This window comes from Lepidochelys kempii, chromosome 1, assembly GCF_965140265.1.
Source record: "Lepidochelys kempii isolate rLepKem1 chromosome 1, rLepKem1.hap2, whole genome shotgun sequence".
Lineage (NCBI taxonomy): Eukaryota > Metazoa > Chordata > Testudines > Cheloniidae > Lepidochelys > Lepidochelys kempii.
The window spans coordinates 12,498,632-12,514,989 of NC_133256.1; the positions used below are offsets into that span (position 1 = coordinate 12,498,632).

Sequence of the window (16,358 nt, forward strand, 5' to 3'; positions counted from 1 at the left end):
CTGGCCGGGGATCCCAGCTGTGGGTGCGGGGGGGGTGTATCCCAGGCCGTGACCCTGCCCTGGCCGGGGATCCCAGCTGGGGGCGGGGGGGTGTATCCCAGGCCGTGACCCTGCCCTGGCCGGGGATCCCAGCTGGGGGCGGGGGGGGTGTATCCCAGGCCGTGACCCTGCCCTGGCCGGGGATCCCAGCTGGGGGCGTGGGGGATCCCAGGCCGTGCCCCGGCGCTGCCCGGGTTCCCGCCGGGGCGGGGTGTCGCCGGGGCGGCCCCGCCCCCGCCCCTTCCCGTCCAGCCGGGGGCGGAGTGAGCTGGTTTCCTTCTCGCCCGCGCCGCGCTGCCGCTTTACTCCGCGGCTGCCGGCCAGGGGTGACAGCGGGGAGGCTGCGCGGGCCGCGGGGGCGCGGAGCGAGCGGAGCCGGCCGGCTGCAGGGTTCCTCCTCCCGCTCCCCCGCCGGCCCGCTCCCGGAGAGGCGCCGATCGCAGCGCCCCGGCGCCGGGGAGGAAGCGGCAGGTCCCCCGCTCTGCGCGGCTCCGAGTCCCCGGAGGAGCCGGGCGAGGTAGGGGGCGGCCCCGGGGGGGGACGGGGACACTCCTCGCCGGGAGCAGGCCCCCGGCCGCGGGAAGTTGCGCGGAGTGGCTCGGAGCTGGTGGCTTCCCCAGGTAAGCGCCGCCGCCCGCTGCGAAGGGAGCCGGGCCGGGGGACAGGACGGGGAGCAGCCGGCCTGCGGTGTCGGGGGGCGGCGCGGGACCCCCCCACCTCACACGCCGCAGGGGATGCATCGGGGCGTGTGACCGCTTTTCCCAGCGGCCGGGCGGGCGGGCGTGTCGCTCTCCTTCCCCCGGCGTCCTCTCCCCGACCCCGGCCGCTCTCTGGGGAGCTGGGCTGGGGGCGGAGAGATTCCCCTGGAAGGGGGGGGGGGAGCAGGTGTTTTTGGAGGCGTCTCCCCTGGATGGGGCGCTTGTGCACCTCCCCTTAATCAGGGACCAGCGAGATGGGCTGCAAGCCCCGTGGGCTTGGCAGCTGGCTGAGCAGAGCAGCCCCGGGGGTGGGTAGGAGGCTCTCCCATGCAGCGGGGTGGCGGTGGCTCTCTCTGCCCTGTTCGGGTGGCAGTAGGATGGGGGGGGTCCCTGGCATGACAGTCGCCCTCCCACCTTGCTCTCTGCTGCCCCAAAGTGTGGGACTGTGCCCCCTGTCCACGCGGGATGCTATGGAGGTGCTGGGCACGGGGGGCTTCACGCTGAATCTCGAGGGGCTTGTGTAAATCCTAATGAGGGTGGATGCCAGAGGTACAGCTGGAGCGGGGGCACCCAGGGTGGGGGTTATAGGATTGCTCACACGGGTGCCGGCGTATGAAAGGCAGCAGATTGTGATCTTTACATTTCATCTGGGTTGCATCCGGCTTTGTTTTTAGCACCGTGTTAGGTATGAGTGTGTGTTCACAGCAAAAGTGCTATCGGATGGACAGCATCTGCACTGCCCTAGCACCCTCTGGAGCCGTGTGTGGTATTTTTCAGGATAGGGGGTTATCTCGTGTCTTGAAATCCTGAGCCAGCAAAATCCGCAAGCCTGAGGTAGATTAATGCAGCCTCATTAGTTTAGTCAGGAGGAACACCCTGGGTCAATGCAGACAATTAGAAACCTCCCCTAGTGTCTTAATAAGTCTGACAGCATGTCTCTGCCTGGTGACACCTTCCAGGGGGTTAGCTTTGTTTTTATTAAATCTTCTTTATTCTTTATTTATATTGCTAGGGGGGAAATGTGCAGGAGAATCAATGGCCTTTTGCCTTCTTTGCAAAGAAAACACCAGAAAAGGGGGAAATTGTGAAAGGGAGTGAAGCAAGAATGAATGAAGGGGCTTGGGATGGAATGATACATGCTTGGAGAATATTCGTTTTATTTACACCCCCTTCCCTCTGCAATCCCTCTGTACTTCGTGGTGAATAGACTTCCAGGCATTGAAAACTGTTTGCCTTAGTGCTTTCTGGCATTAAAACTACAGAGATGCAGATCTCTTGGACCAGATGGCAAAGCAGGATTCTTCAATCCTGGAAATCTGTCCTCTTCAGATTTTGCAACACTTCCTATCTTTAAGAGAAGAAGAATCATACAGCAAATAACTTGATTTGTTATCACTCATACATATCCTGTCTGTTTGTGTGCTTTTTCTGGTGGCGAAGGGGAGGAAAGGAAATATGGATGTAATCTGAAATGCTCTGAAAGGTGCACACTGTTAGGCAGTAAGATGCTGTGGTGAAACTTTAAAGATTAGTTCTGATTCTGTTTGTACTGGCTTTTGATTGATAGCTCTACAAAGGAATAATGGGAGCTCACAGAACAGTTCTCTATAATGGGTTGTCTACATTAGAAAGTTCCACCATGCATTTACATGGTTAGACCAGGTTTCAGAGTAACAGCCGTGTTAGTCTGTATTCGCAAAAAGAAAAGGAGGACTTGTGGCACCTTAGAGACTAACCAATTTATTTGAGCATAAGCTTTCGTGAGCTACAGCTCACTTCATCGGACCAGTGCATTTTACTCTGTGGTCATGGGTGGCCAACCTGAGCCTGAGAAGGAGCCAGAATTTACCAATGTACCTTGCCAAAGAGCCACAGTAATATACCAGGTTTCAGAGGAACAGCCGTGTTAGTCTGTATTCGCAAAAAGAAAAGGAGTACTTGTGGCACCTTAGAGACTAACCAATTTATTTGAGCTGTAGCTCACGAAAGCTCATGCTCAAATAAATTGGTTAGTCTCTAAGGTGCCACAAGTAGTAATATACCAGCAGCCCCCCATCAGCTTCCCCCCTTCCCTCCCTGCACCTCCTGATCAGCTGTTTTGTGGCATGCAGGAGGCTCTAGGGGGGAGGAGCGAGGGCACGGCAGGCTCAGGGGAGGGGGCAGGAAGGGGTGGAGTGGGGGCAGGGCCTGTGGCAAAGTCAATCAGTGAGCACCCCTTGGCACCTTGGAAAGTTGGCGCCTGCAGCTCCAGCCCCGGAGTCGGTGCCTGTACAAGGAGCCGCGTATTAACTTCTGAAGAGCCGCACGTGGCTCCGGAGTCACAGATTGGCCACCCCTGCTCTAGACGATGTAGACAGCACTGTGTCCAAAAAACCTGCAAATCGGGCTGTTTTATTTTAAAGACCTGTTTGGGATAGGATTAAACATTGCCTTTATCAGAATAAGTGGGCTGATTCTACCTTGCTTTGTGGTTTAGATTCACCACTACCTAAATTACTGGTCTGTAGATAGCATCTAGAGGGTCTAGTTATTGGCAGATTTGGTGTATATTCAGTTGCCTTCCATTTGAATTGTTGGGTATATTGGTCATCTGTTCATACATAACACAATCTATTAACACACCATCTAGCCATTGCCTACTTTCATCGTGGTCATTCCACAATTTGGGAAGAGGTTGCTATTTTTACCATATTTTTCACTTGCACTGTCAAGCCTTGAAGTCTGCTTCAAACTGATAATCAAACAGTAGTAATTCAACTGTAAAAAGCCACTTTATAAATCAGAAGCCACTCCTTAAATGCGCATATCAGATCAGTTGTAAGGCAGTTAATTTTAGAGTGGGTGTCTCCTTCAAGCTGTGCAAAACACTTCTTTAAAAGAAAAGGTTCTTTGTGTGTAAATAAAAGCAAAATGACCAGGATTTGTCCACTGCCATTCACAGCAGAAGCACAAATTAAATGAATTCTGGGCCAATACATTTTATTTGGTTTCTGTAGATTTCAGCAGCTAGCTCTTTGAAACTAATTTCAAAGCTTTTAATTTATAGAGGAAATAGTTTCTTTGGACCAGGAAGACTATGATTAGATGTGATATCTTGCATCTCCTCTGTGGGCCAAGGATTATTTGTTTCTTTCACTTTATAGAAAGTGCCATGCGTGTTACCATCCTCTATAAATAACTGTGTGCTACAATTGTCCTAGTTTTTTGTCTAACGTGTACTATTGTGTGGATTTGGTTATCCCATCATTATCTTATCTTCCAGGGTAACACTGAACAAGGTAAGATTCCCATTAGCGAGTGTCTTGTTGTGTCGGGTAGGTGCCCGTTGTTGCTTGAAGTGTGGCCTTTTATGCAGCAGGTGCGCCTGCTGGGGATGTTAACCAGACTCTGAATGATTCCTTTATCCATCTTTATCTCCCCCCCCACCCCCTTCAAAAATCCTGTCTTTCTCTCCAACAGTGGAGATCCAGCATGGCACATCTGGGCAAGGTGTGGATTGGAATTCAATTTGATGCTAAATGTAGTTAGAGAAACCATTATCCCCTCCAAAAGGGTTTTAATAACTAGCCCTTTTTTTGTAACTCATTATCCAAAAGATAGTGTGATTAACTGAGAAGATTTATTAGAGGCTTGTCAGACACTGCTCATATTTCTCCTTCAAGTGGCTCTGCTGCAATACTGTATTTCAGCTCCAAAACAAGTACGTGGCTCTTCCTTTCCCTGCACTGATTTACAATCTCCATGTAACTCTTTGTGGACACTCTTATGTTTCCGAACCAATGCTTCGTTGGTTATGTACGTACATTCTGTAGCTTTAAAACTAATGCTTGCTGGCAGGAACAATCCATCATTTGTTAATGATGTAACAAATCTGTGGTCACCTGGGATTTCAGTGTTGTCACTATATTGCATGCCACAGCCACACTAAATTATCTGATATCTGCAAGGGTTGGACGCTGATTCTCCTGCTTCAAAAGCCAAGGAGTAAGAGGAAAACCTCAGCAGAGGTTAACAGTATGGGGACTATGCCCAAAGTTGAGCTCTTTGATTCTGGTCAGAAGAGGACAGTGCTACACAAACCAGCCGGTTCATTTAAAATGCTAATACTCTGTTCCATAGCACCTTTCATCTTGCTAACATTAAGCCTATTAGAGAATCTCCATTTTTACGGGGGAGCTAAGAGACAGAACTGAAATTCATTGACCTTCTCAAGGTCGCATTGTGAACTAGAGACCACAAAGAATGGAACCCGGCATATCTGGTTCCCAGTCCCCTGCTCCAAGCACACTCCCTTCCAGGCAGGGTCCTTGTCTGTTTCTTTTGTTCAGTACCACGTACACATGGATGGTACTGAGCATGTAAAGAATGGTGGGTGGGGGTGTGTGTGTGTGTAAAGCGGGGGAAGGGTTTGTAAGGGAATTCTAAATGGTTGTCTGTAGTAACAGGAGATTGTTAAACAGTGACTGGAGAAAACTATTGTTTAATAAAACCCTAAACAATCTTGATATCTGGTTTTGTTGTGTTTTTTTTTTTTTTTAAGCCACTTTCTCTCAATTCCCTCCCCCTCCCACACCATTCTGAACAGCTGCCTTGTGATTTGTCTGGACTAATATCCTCTTGTTGCTTCATACTGTAAAACATAAGCCACCTTATCTCTTTAATATGTAGTTTAAAATATTTTTATAATGTTCCTGCCAAGAAAGACTTTCAAGATAAATGTGCTCGTTTGAAGATCTTCAAACTAGGTTTCTCTTGAATTGCTTGTGAAGGCAATCGTAAACCTTTCCACACTAAGGTTTATCTCGGAATGCATTGTACTTAATCAATACACGATTGAAGAGGTACCTGGCGGTTGCTTTAGTTTTGTCTGCTTTGTCCGCTCAGACTTCAATTACATTGTGTATAAGGATGATTCTGTGTAAGGGTGAATCTTCCACCCTCCCCTCCGCTTGCGTACGTAAAAAATCTGTAAATAATCTCTTGCTTAACTTTGGGGGCACCTGAAGTTTGGGTGCTAACTGCTCAATTGTAGCCACAGCCGTGTTGGTCCCAGGATATTAGAGAGACAAGGTGAGTGAGATATTATCTTTTATTAGACCAACTTCTGTCGGTAAGACCTCAAGAGCTTGTGTCTCTCTCACCAACAGTAGTTGACTCAATAAGAGAGATTGCCTCACCCGCCTTGTTTCATTGAATTTGATGGGAGTTGAGGGTGCTTGGCAGCTTTTCAGGATCAAGTCTATAAGGGTATCACATATATTTATATTGTGAATGTGTAAAGAGGCTGAGGAAGGGAAAAAAAGATCCCCCAACCTTCTCCACTTCTGCCCTCTGTTTTTGTGGAAGTGGTACCGGTGACAGACCACAAATCTAGGCATCAGTCCCGCAATGAGCTCTGTGCTGCCAGACCCCTGCAGCCATGCAGAGCCTCACTAAAAGCTCTTCTCTTATTTAGAAATAGCAAGTGCTTGCTTGGAAATGATTCTGTGCAATCATGGTTTATATATGAAAGCCCTATCTATTATTTACACTTCAAGGCACTGGTCCTGCAAGCTACCCCATGGGGATTCCATTGGGGCACGGGGTTCTGCAGGATTCCTTGGTTGGGGTCTAGGTTATTTCAGCTGAAATAACTCTCTGATCTACTGTACTCTTCTCCACTTGTACTGTTTGTTTACTATTTGCTATTTTGTTGCTCTGGGCTGGTGATGCTAACCGGTCAGTTTCACTTTCCGACTCTGCTGCAGGGGTGGCCAACCTGGGGCTCCGGAGCCAGGTGCGGCTCTTCAGATGTTAATATGCGGCTCCTTGTACAGGCACCGACTCTGGGGCTGGAGCTACAGGTGCCAACTTTCCAGTGTGCCGAGAGGCGCTCGCTGCTCGACCCCTGGCTCTGCCACAGGCCCTGCCCCCACTCCACCTCTTCCCACCTCCTCCCCTGAGCCTGCTATACCCTGCTTCTTCCCCCTCCGAGCCTCCTGCATGCCACGAAACAGCTGATCGAAACAGCTGATCGGGAGGTGCTGATTGGTGGGGCTGCCGGTGAGCAGGAGGCGCTGGGAGCGGGGTGGGGGTAGCTGATTTGCGGGGGGGGGGGAGGAGGAGGAGGCTGCTGACGTATTACTGTGGCTCTTTGCCAATGTACATTGGTAAATTCTGGCTCCTTCTCGGGCTTAGGTTGGCCCTCCCTGCTCTACTGTTAGGATGATGCGATGTGTGACCTTCAAGGTAGGAGAACATGTTTTAAAAACAAACTCTGACTTAAAATGAAAAACACTGCCATTATTTCTCTTTGCAAAATCTTACACTCTGGGCATGTGCTACTGGCACCAAGCACTTATAAATATTGCAACTGTGCCACAGCGTGTCGTGTCCCCCCTCTGCTCCCCGCAAGAAATCAAAGCAGAAATTCAAATAACCTTTTTCTTTATGGTCCCAGGTGTGACGCACAGTGCAGGAGGGTTCTGTAATGCTGCTTTTCAGTCGGTGGGTTTTGCATATGTTCCTGAATGACATGTGGGAATGCATCAGGCATAAACAGCACATACGTGAAGGCTACATTTTCCTTTAGGAGCAGTGGTCTCTTCTAAAGTGTCTGTGTTTTTAAATTAACCAGATGGGATTTCTGTGTGTTCCAATTTCCAAGTGCTACCATGAGACACTCTATTAGATTAGGTCTCAGGCCACTTTTATATTTATTAATCTGTGTGATCACTAACACACTCACTGATCTAAAACTGCCTGAGTCTGAAATAATGGCAGCTGTGGTGGTGTATACTATGAAAACTGCAAGAGAAGGCAAATCTTCTGGTTAAAAGACAAAGAACAAGGAGATCTGTATATTTGGTTACTACAATTAATGAGCAGAACCTAAGAGCAGGTTCTAGTCTCAGGTCTGACATAGACTTGCAGCATAACTTTGCACAAGTCAGTTAGAGGCTACTTTTGAAAGACTGGCCCTAACTGTGGATGTTACTCCATACCCCTCTTCCCACCCCACCCCACCCCCCAGGTCCTGAGAACCTATGGCTCCACTTGCTTTTTACCCATATACCCTTTTCTCCATTTTCCAATCTGAGAAATGGGGATATAATACTTAGAAGCGTTGTGGAGTTTAATGTCTTGTAAATCATTTTGGGACATTTGGATGGAAGGAGATACAGAAGTACAAAGGATTTGTTTTGCTCATCCAGCCGTCAAAACTTTCTTCCCTCTGTTTTAAAATATTTCCTGCATGCCCCGGTTGTTCATGTGTAAACATTATAATGGGCTTATCCAATGCTTTGATTTATGCTTTCTTCTGAAAGATAAAGATTGGATATGTTTCTGGTGACAAGAGGGTACGGGGAAGGGGGACATCCTCTGAAATCATGGTCTCTTCTCTGTCTCCGCTTTCATGCTTTAATCTAGAGGGAAGCCCTGCCTGGAGAGAAGTTTCTTTAAGGTGTCAAGTCAGTGAGGTTTCAGAAGCAGTTGCCCGGCGAGGGTGATTACCTTCGTAGGCAAGTGTTGGAATTTCATATCAATCTATTCACTGATAATTTGCATCTCTTTTGGATGAGACTTAAACCAGACAACTGAATCAGCTGTGACACAAGATCCATGGTGCTTCACATAGGTAGAGGTGCATCTACACGTAACCTTTGTGAAACCTAGTGCCAGAGGCCAAAGTCTTCAAATCTGCATGCCTAAAGTGAGGCTCCTGAAGTCACATTTAGACACCCGAAACAGAAATGGTCTCATCTTAAAAAGGTGCTGAACGCTTGCAGTTTCCAGCCTAACTTTAGGCACTACTAGGTTTGAAAATTTTGGACAGAGGTTCTCTTTTGGACCCTGTCATATGTCAAGGTATTGGCTAACTTGGGTTACCTTCTCAAGGTGTAGGTGCTGCCTTACTCAGATCTGGGTTAAAGCTCTTTCTTTTAGAGTTATGATTCAATGACATCCTTCTAACTGACTACAGGTAAGACAGCTCTGTGTGTTCAAATATTAACAATGCTGGGTGTAAACGTGTCTTTTACATTAAATTACCTGAAAGCAAATTACTTCTCGGTACATCACAAGATCATGCATAGCACCAATGCTGCATAGATGCTTGTTGGCTAAACACAAACTTGTGTGGGTACCCAGGAAGATAACTCTTGCTGTGCATAGAAAAATTAAGTCTCCAAAGCCTGTGGCACTATATCCATGCAGCAGCTGTCCCTGAAAAGTATAGAGAATGCGACAAGTACAACTAGAGTCCTGAGTGCAAGAAGAAATGCACTCTTTAGCATTTCTATAAATGTAAGTTTGAGGGCCCGTGCAAAAGCACCATGCTCTAGCTGTTTGAACTCAGGGCTGGGGCCAGAGTTCTAATCCTGACTCTGCCACCCACCTGAATCACCCTGTGAAGTTAAGCAAGCCACTAATCCCTGAATTTTGAGTGTCACTATTTTTGAAGACTTGACCTGAGACACTTGAGGATCTGATTTTTTCTTTTTATTTTTTTGAAAGAGGTGCTCGGCACTTAACTCCAGCTGAAGTCAGTGGGTGCTGTGGGGGCCCTAGAAGTGTTGAAAATTAGGCACAAGATGACTTGCATTAGGGCATCAGAAATCAGTGGCTACTTCTAAAAATTCTCACCCTCCCCCCTCTTTTTACCCTTCTGTCAGGGATAACTTTCCCACCTTTTTAAGGGATGGTGTGTGAAGATTATATTTAAAGTACCATGGAGGTCTTTGTTAACAGAGCCTGTCAGTTTGGGTTAAATGTAGCCTTAAATTTTAATACAGTCAATGAAAAATCACTCCCACTGCTTGGGGGCATAGGTGCTTTGATGGTGGGGTATGATTATATGGGGGACTGTCAGCCTGTCTCAGCCAAACCTGTGCATCCCCCATTCCTGTAGGTACTGCAGATTTGTGCAGGGATTTTGTGTTAGGAATCATTGTCCTGCCCGGCTGGAACCTGCTGAGCCTGCAGGAACAAGATGACAGTGCTTTGCACTTTCCACAGAGAGCTGGAAAACCTGCACTTTTCTGTGTGTGTGACCCTAAAGAACATTGACAGAGCTTTAAGCATTGTCATATCTATTTAAATGTGACACAGTTGTCCTTTAATGGGCTGTTAATGGCTCTGCCTTAAACCTGATGTAGGAAAATTAGTCTGTCCCACACTTGGGAAGCTAAGATGGTGACATTAAGGGGATTGCCAGGAAAGGGATGGGGTGGGGGCCTCCATCAAGGCCCAGGGGTATTAGTGGGAAGCTCAGATCTCTACTACTAGCAGCTAGGTGGGTGCTAACCATGGACTTTCCCCAAGGGACTAGTTTTACAAATCTGCCTCCTATTTAGTAATTGTCTGACAAATTTTGGAATTATACCCCCCTGCCCTCCTCTTCCCTCTCTTCTTCTCTCTCTCTCCCTCCACACACCGTGCTCTCACTCTGAGAAGAAGATCACTACTTTTCTTTCAGCCCCTCCCAAACCCAGTTATCCAGAGAACTGTGAAACAAGGCCACAGAATAGCACCTGGATATTTGGTGTCTGACCCCAAATATGGTGATCAGTTAGACTCTGAGCATGTGGGCAAAACGCATCAGCCATTCACCTGGGAAGTAATTCTCTGTAGTAACTCAGTGCTCTTGCCATATAGTGCGCCATCCCTAGCAGTTGAGGATTTTTGGTACGGGCAGTTGCCGAGAGGCCACGTGCCATTGTAGGCAGTCCCATCGTACCATCCCCTCCATAAACTGATCAAGCTCAGACTTGAAGCCAGTTAGGTTTTTTTGCCCCCGCTGCTCCCCTTGCAAGGCTGTTTCAGAACTTCATTCTTCTGGTGGTTAGAAACCTTCACCTAATTTTAAGCCTACACCTAGATCTTTTCCTCCTCTGTTGCTTCCAACTGATAAATCCCCAGTTTATAGCAAAAAGTAGTCTTTTTGGTCCCTCAATTCACGACTTCGCACTTTGCACTATTAAATATCTTCCCATTTCTATTACTCCAGTTTACAAGGTCATCCAGATCTTCTTGTACGATATTCTGGTCCTCCTCCATATTGGCAATACCTCCCAACTTTATGTCATCCGCAAATTTTATTAGCGCACACTCACTTTTTGTGCCAAGGTCATTAATAAAAATGTTAAATAAGATTGGTCCCAAGACGAGTCCCTGAGGAACTCCACTAGTAACCTCCCTCCAGCCTGATAGTCACCTTTTAGTATGATCCATTGTAGTTGCCCCTTTAACCAGTTCCTTATCCACCTTTCAGTTCTCATATTAATCCCCATCTTCTCCATTTTAACTAATCATTTCCCCTGTGGAACTGCATCAAAAGCCTTACTGAAATCCAGGTAGATCAGATCTACTGCATTTCCTTTGTCTAAAAAATCAGTTATCTTCTCAGAGAAGGAGATCAGTTTGGTCTGGCACGATCTATGTTTTGTAAAACCATGTTGTATTATCCCAATTACCATTCACCCGCTATGTCCTTAACCACTTGCTCTTTCAAAATTTGTTCCAAGACCTTGCATGCAATTGAGGTCAAACTAACAGTAGTTTCCTGGATCATTTCCCCTCCCCACCCTCTTAAAATAGGAACTATATTAGCAATTCTCCAGTCATAGGGTACGACCCTCGAGTTTACAAATTCATTAAAAATCCTTGCTACTGGGCTTGCAATTTCATATGCCAGTTCCTTGAATATTCTTGGATGGAGATTATCCAGGCCCCCCGATTTAGTCTGATTAAGCAGTTTGAGTTTGGCTTCCACCTTGGATGTGGTAATTTCTACTTCCATATCCTCGTTGCCATTAGCCACCCTGCTGTTAGTAGCACATGTCATAGATTCATAGATATTAAGATCAGAAGGGACCATTATGATCATGTAGTCTGACCTCCTGCCACAGGCCACAGAATCTCACCCACCCATTCCTGCGATAAACCTCTCACCTATGTCTGAGCTATTGAAGTCCTCAAATCATGGTTTAAAGACTTCAAGGTGCAGAGAATCCTCCAGCAAGTGACCTGTGCCCCGTGCTACAGAGGAAGGTGAAAAACCCCCAGTGCCTCTTCCAATCTGCCCTGAAGAAAAATTCCTTCCTGACCCCAAATATGGCAATCAGCTGAACCCTGAGCATTTGGGCAAGATTCACCAGCTAGATACCAAAGAAAGAATTCTCTATAGTAACTTGGATCCCACCCCATCTAACATCCCATCACAGGCTGTTGGGCCTATTTACCATGTATATTTGAAGATCAATTAATTGCCAAAATCATGTTATGCCATCATACCATCTCCTCCATAATTTATCAAGTTTAATCTTAAAGCCAGATAGGTCTTTTGCCCTCACTGCTTCCCTTGGAAGGCTATTCCAGAACTTTGCTCCTCTGATGGTTAGAAACCTTCATCTAATTTCAAGATGGCCAGTTTATATCCATTTGTTCTTGTGTCCATATTGATACTGAGTGTAAATAATTCCTCTCCCTCTCCGGTATTTATCCCTCTGATTTATTTGTAAGTGCGGGAATAGTCCTACTATTGTGGGGAACTTTCTTGGCTTCTGCACTACCCTGGTGAAGTGGGCTAGCGAAAGAATCTGAGTCCTTGCTCCCACTTCCTTTACCCAGTGGCCTCCCTGCCCTTGAGGACTCCCCTTCCACTCTCCTGTCTGGCAGAGTCCTCGTAACCCCAACAAGGCTGGGCCCAGGCTCGACCCCCAACCCTGCTGCGGTCACCTAGGACAGGGGCTAGGGTGTCCCCACTCCGGGGTACTCTCTCTGCACTGGGCACTTCTCTGACCCACTGACCATTACATACAAGTTAAAGCAAATGCAAGTTATTTAATCAACAATTAGTTTTAAAAAGAATAAGGAAAAATGGGAAAGGTTAAAGGAAACACATCACCCCGCTCTGTGGCAGGGAACATCACAAACGGTGTCTCTGGAACGTCAGGGCAGTTCACAATCTGTTCCTTGTAAGTCTCAGGCCTCCTGCTCAGGCCCTGGCTGTGCTGCAGGGATGCTGTGGGTTGGACACTCGCTCTGGTGGTGGTCTCAGGCTCTAAGTGGTAGGACCCTTCTTCCCAGTGTTGCCCCCGCCCTGTCGGGGTTATGATCCACGCCTGGCCTGCAGAGCCTCTTGGCTGAGGTGTCTCCCTGTGCTGGGCCTGCTGCCCAGGGTCCCCCTCGGTCTCCCCAGCTGCTCACCCCACCCAGCTCTGGACTGCTCCAGCCCCAGCTCCACCACTCGGTCTCTGCACTGCTGCTGCTCTGCCTCCAGCTCCCTGGGCTGCTTCTCTGGCCCCTCTGGCTCTGGTTGCTGCAGCTCTGCTCCCAGGACAGGTCTGCTCTCTCTGGATCTGGCACAGTTCTGCTCCCCAGCTCAGCTTGAGCCCCTGCTTTCTCCTTAGCTCGGCCCCACTCTGTCTGACCCAGGCAATTCCAGCTCACATGGAGGACGGGACTTCCCTGGCCTCCTGATTCCCTGATTAGCCTGCCCGCCCTGTCATTCAGGCTGACCTGGAGCATTGGCCTCTCCCCATTGTTCCTGGGGACTATCAGTCTTAGGGTCCTGATTTCCCATAGACCCTTCCCCTTTTAGTGCTGGGAGCTAGCCAACAAAACACCCCCACTGACTGTTAGTAAGGGGGCAATAGTCCCCTTACATATTTATAGAGAGCAATCATATCTCCCCTCAACCTTCTTTTGGTTAGGCTAAACAAGCCAAGCTCCTGGAGTCTCCTTTCATAAGACAGGTTTTCCATTCCTCGGATCATCCTAGTAGCCCTTCTCTGTACCTGTTCCAGTTTGAATTCATCCTTCTTAAACAAAGGAGACCAGAACTGCACACAGTATTCCGGGTGAGGTCTCACCAGTGCCTTGTATAACAGTACTAACACCTCCTTATCTCTACTGGAAATACCTCGCCTGATGCATCCCAAGACCGCATTAGCTTTTTTGGCACCTTGAGCGAAAGCTTATGCTCAATAAATTGGTTAGTCTCTAAGGTGCCACAAGTACTCCTTTTCTTTTTGCGAATACAGACTAACACGGCTGCTACTCTGAAACCCATCATTAGCTTTTTTCACAGCTATATCACATTGGCGACTCATAGTCATCCTGTGATCAACCAATACTCCAAGGTCCTTCTCCTCTATTACTTCTAATTGATGCGTCCCCAGCTTATAACTAAAATTCTTGTTATTAATCCCTAAATGCATAACCTTACACTTCTCACTATTAAATTTCATCCTATTACTATTACTCCAGTTCACAAGGTCATCCAAATCTTCCTGTATGATATCCTGGTCCTTCTCTAAATTGACAATACCTCCCAGCTTTGTATCATCCGTAAACTTTATTAGCACACTTCCACTTTTTGTGCCAAGGTCAGTAATAAAAAGATTAAATAAGATTGGTCCCAAAACCGATCCTTGAGGAACTCCACTGGCAACCTCCCTCCAGCCTGACAGTTTATCTTTCAGTATGACCTGCTGTAGTTTCCCCTTTAACCAATTCCGTATCCACCTTTCAATTTTCATATTGATCACCATCTTTTCCAATTTAACTAATAATTCCCCATGTGGCACGGTATCAAATGCCTTACTGAAATCTAGGTAAATTAGTTCCACTGCGTTTCCTTTGTCTAAAAAATCTGTTACTTTGTCAAAGAAGGAGATCAGGTTGGTTTGGCACGATCTACCTTTTGTAAAACCATGTTGTATTTTGTCCCTTTTACAATTGACCTCAATGTCCTTAACTACTTTCTCCTTCAGAAATGTTTCCAAGACCTTGCCTACTACAGATGTGAAACTAACAGGTCTGTAGTTACCCCGATCACTTTTTTTTTCCTTTCTTAAAAATAGGAACTATGTTAGCAATTCTCCAGTCATACGGTACAACCCCTGAGTTTACAGATTCATTAAAAATTCTTGCTAATGGGCTTGCAATTTTATGTGCCAATTCCTTTAATATTCTTGGATGAAGATTATCTGGGCCCCCCAATTTCGTCCCGTTAAGCTTTTTGAGTTTCGCTTCTACCTCAGATATGGTAATATCTACCTCCATATCCTCGTTCCCATTGTCATGCTACCATTATCCCTAAGATCCTCGCTAGCCTTATTAAAGACTGAGGTAAAGTATTTGTTTAGATATTGGGCCATGCCTAGATTATCCTTAACCTCCAATCCATCCTCAGTGTTTAGCGGTCCCACTTCTTCTTTCTTTGTTTTCTTCTTATTTATATGGCTATAGAACCTTTTACTATTGGTTTTAATTCCCTTTGCAAGGTCCAACTCTACTTGACTTTTAGCCTGTCTCACTTTATCCCTACATGTTCTGACCTCAATAAGGTGGCTTTCCTTGCTGATCCCTCCCATCTTCCACTCCCTGTAGGCTTTCTGCTTTTTCTTAATCACCTCTCTGAGATGCTTGCTCATCCAGCTTGGTCTACAACTCCTGCCTAGGAATTTTTTCCCCTTTCTTGGGATGCAGGCTTCCGATAGCTTCTGCATCTTTGACTTAAAGTAATCCCAGGCCGCCTCCGCCTTTAGATCCATAAGTTCTTCAGTCTAATCCACTTCCCTAAGTAATTTCCTTAATTTTTGAAAGTCAGGCCTTTTGAAATCAAAAACCCTAGTCGCAGATTTATTTTTGTTTATCCTGCCGGTCAGTTAGAACTGAATTAGCTCATGATCAATTGTCCTCCAATCTATATCTGGGAAGTTAAAGGTGATCCATGCCTGCCAATAATGGGCGGGGAGGGGGAGAGGATAGACAGAGTGAGGGCCTCCAGTTTCAACAGTGTTACTGAGCATGCTCAATATGAGCCAAGCAGCAAATCTGGGAGAAGGCATGTAACCCTGCATACCCTCTGCCCCACACGTTGCCTCTAAGTGGCAGTATGACCAACGCTACATGGACGCAAGGACATGTCTCCATCCTAAAGCACAGGGATTAATGCTTGAGGGTAGTGTAATCTCCAGGGCCCATTCAGTCCTGAGGGTATGTCTACATTGAAGTTGAAAATCTGCAGCTGGCCTGTGCCAGCTGACTTGGGCTCATGGGGCTTGGGCTGCAGGGCTGTTTAACTGCAGTGTAGATGTCTGGGCTCGGGCCGGCGCCTGAGCCAGAAGGTGTACAGTAACTCCTCACTTAACGTTGTTTCATTGCTGATCAATTAGGGAACATGCTCGTTTAAAGTTGTGCAGTGCTCCCTTATAACGTCATTTGGCAGCTGCCTGCTTTGTCCACTGCCTGCAGGAAGAGCAGCCCGTTGGAGCTAGCTGGTGGGGGCTTGGAACCAGGGTGGACCGGCAGCCCTACTATCTGCTCCTGGCTCCCCTTAGTTCCTTGTGCAGCAGCTGCCCAGCAGGCTATCCATTGCCGGCAGTTCAGCTGTCCCTCCCTGCACTGCCGTGTGCTGCTCCTGCCCTCTGCCTTGGAGCTGCCCCCAGGAGCCTCCTGCTTGCTGTGCACAGGGCCAGATTAACCTTTTGTGGGCCCGGCGCCAAACATATTTGTGGGCTCCTGTGACGTTCCCCTCTGGTGTTGTCTCGACCAGTGATCTGCTAAGCCTCTCCAATCCTTGACTCTGGGAGCCAGCCTTACCTTGCTCTGCTGTGAGAACCCCCACTCCTG

At 47.4% G+C, this 16,358-nt stretch overlaps 1 protein-coding gene across 4 annotated transcripts in view; it reads left to right on the forward strand.

Annotated features, from left to right (window-relative positions):
* The first annotated feature begins 327 nt into the window (after positions 1 to 327).
* The window catches only part of GDPD5 (glycerophosphodiester phosphodiesterase domain containing 5), a 340,619-nt gene continuing 324,588 nt past the window's right edge, over positions 328 to 16,358 (forward strand). Inside the window, exon 1 of one of the 4 annotated variants that reach the window (XM_073334875.1) lies at positions 328 to 659. The gene's annotated coding sequence lies outside the window, so the exon portion shown is untranslated. The remainder of the gene's footprint in view (positions 660 to 16,358) is intronic. The other 3 variants (XM_073334846.1, XM_073334855.1, XM_073334865.1) reach the window with 3 other exon arrangements.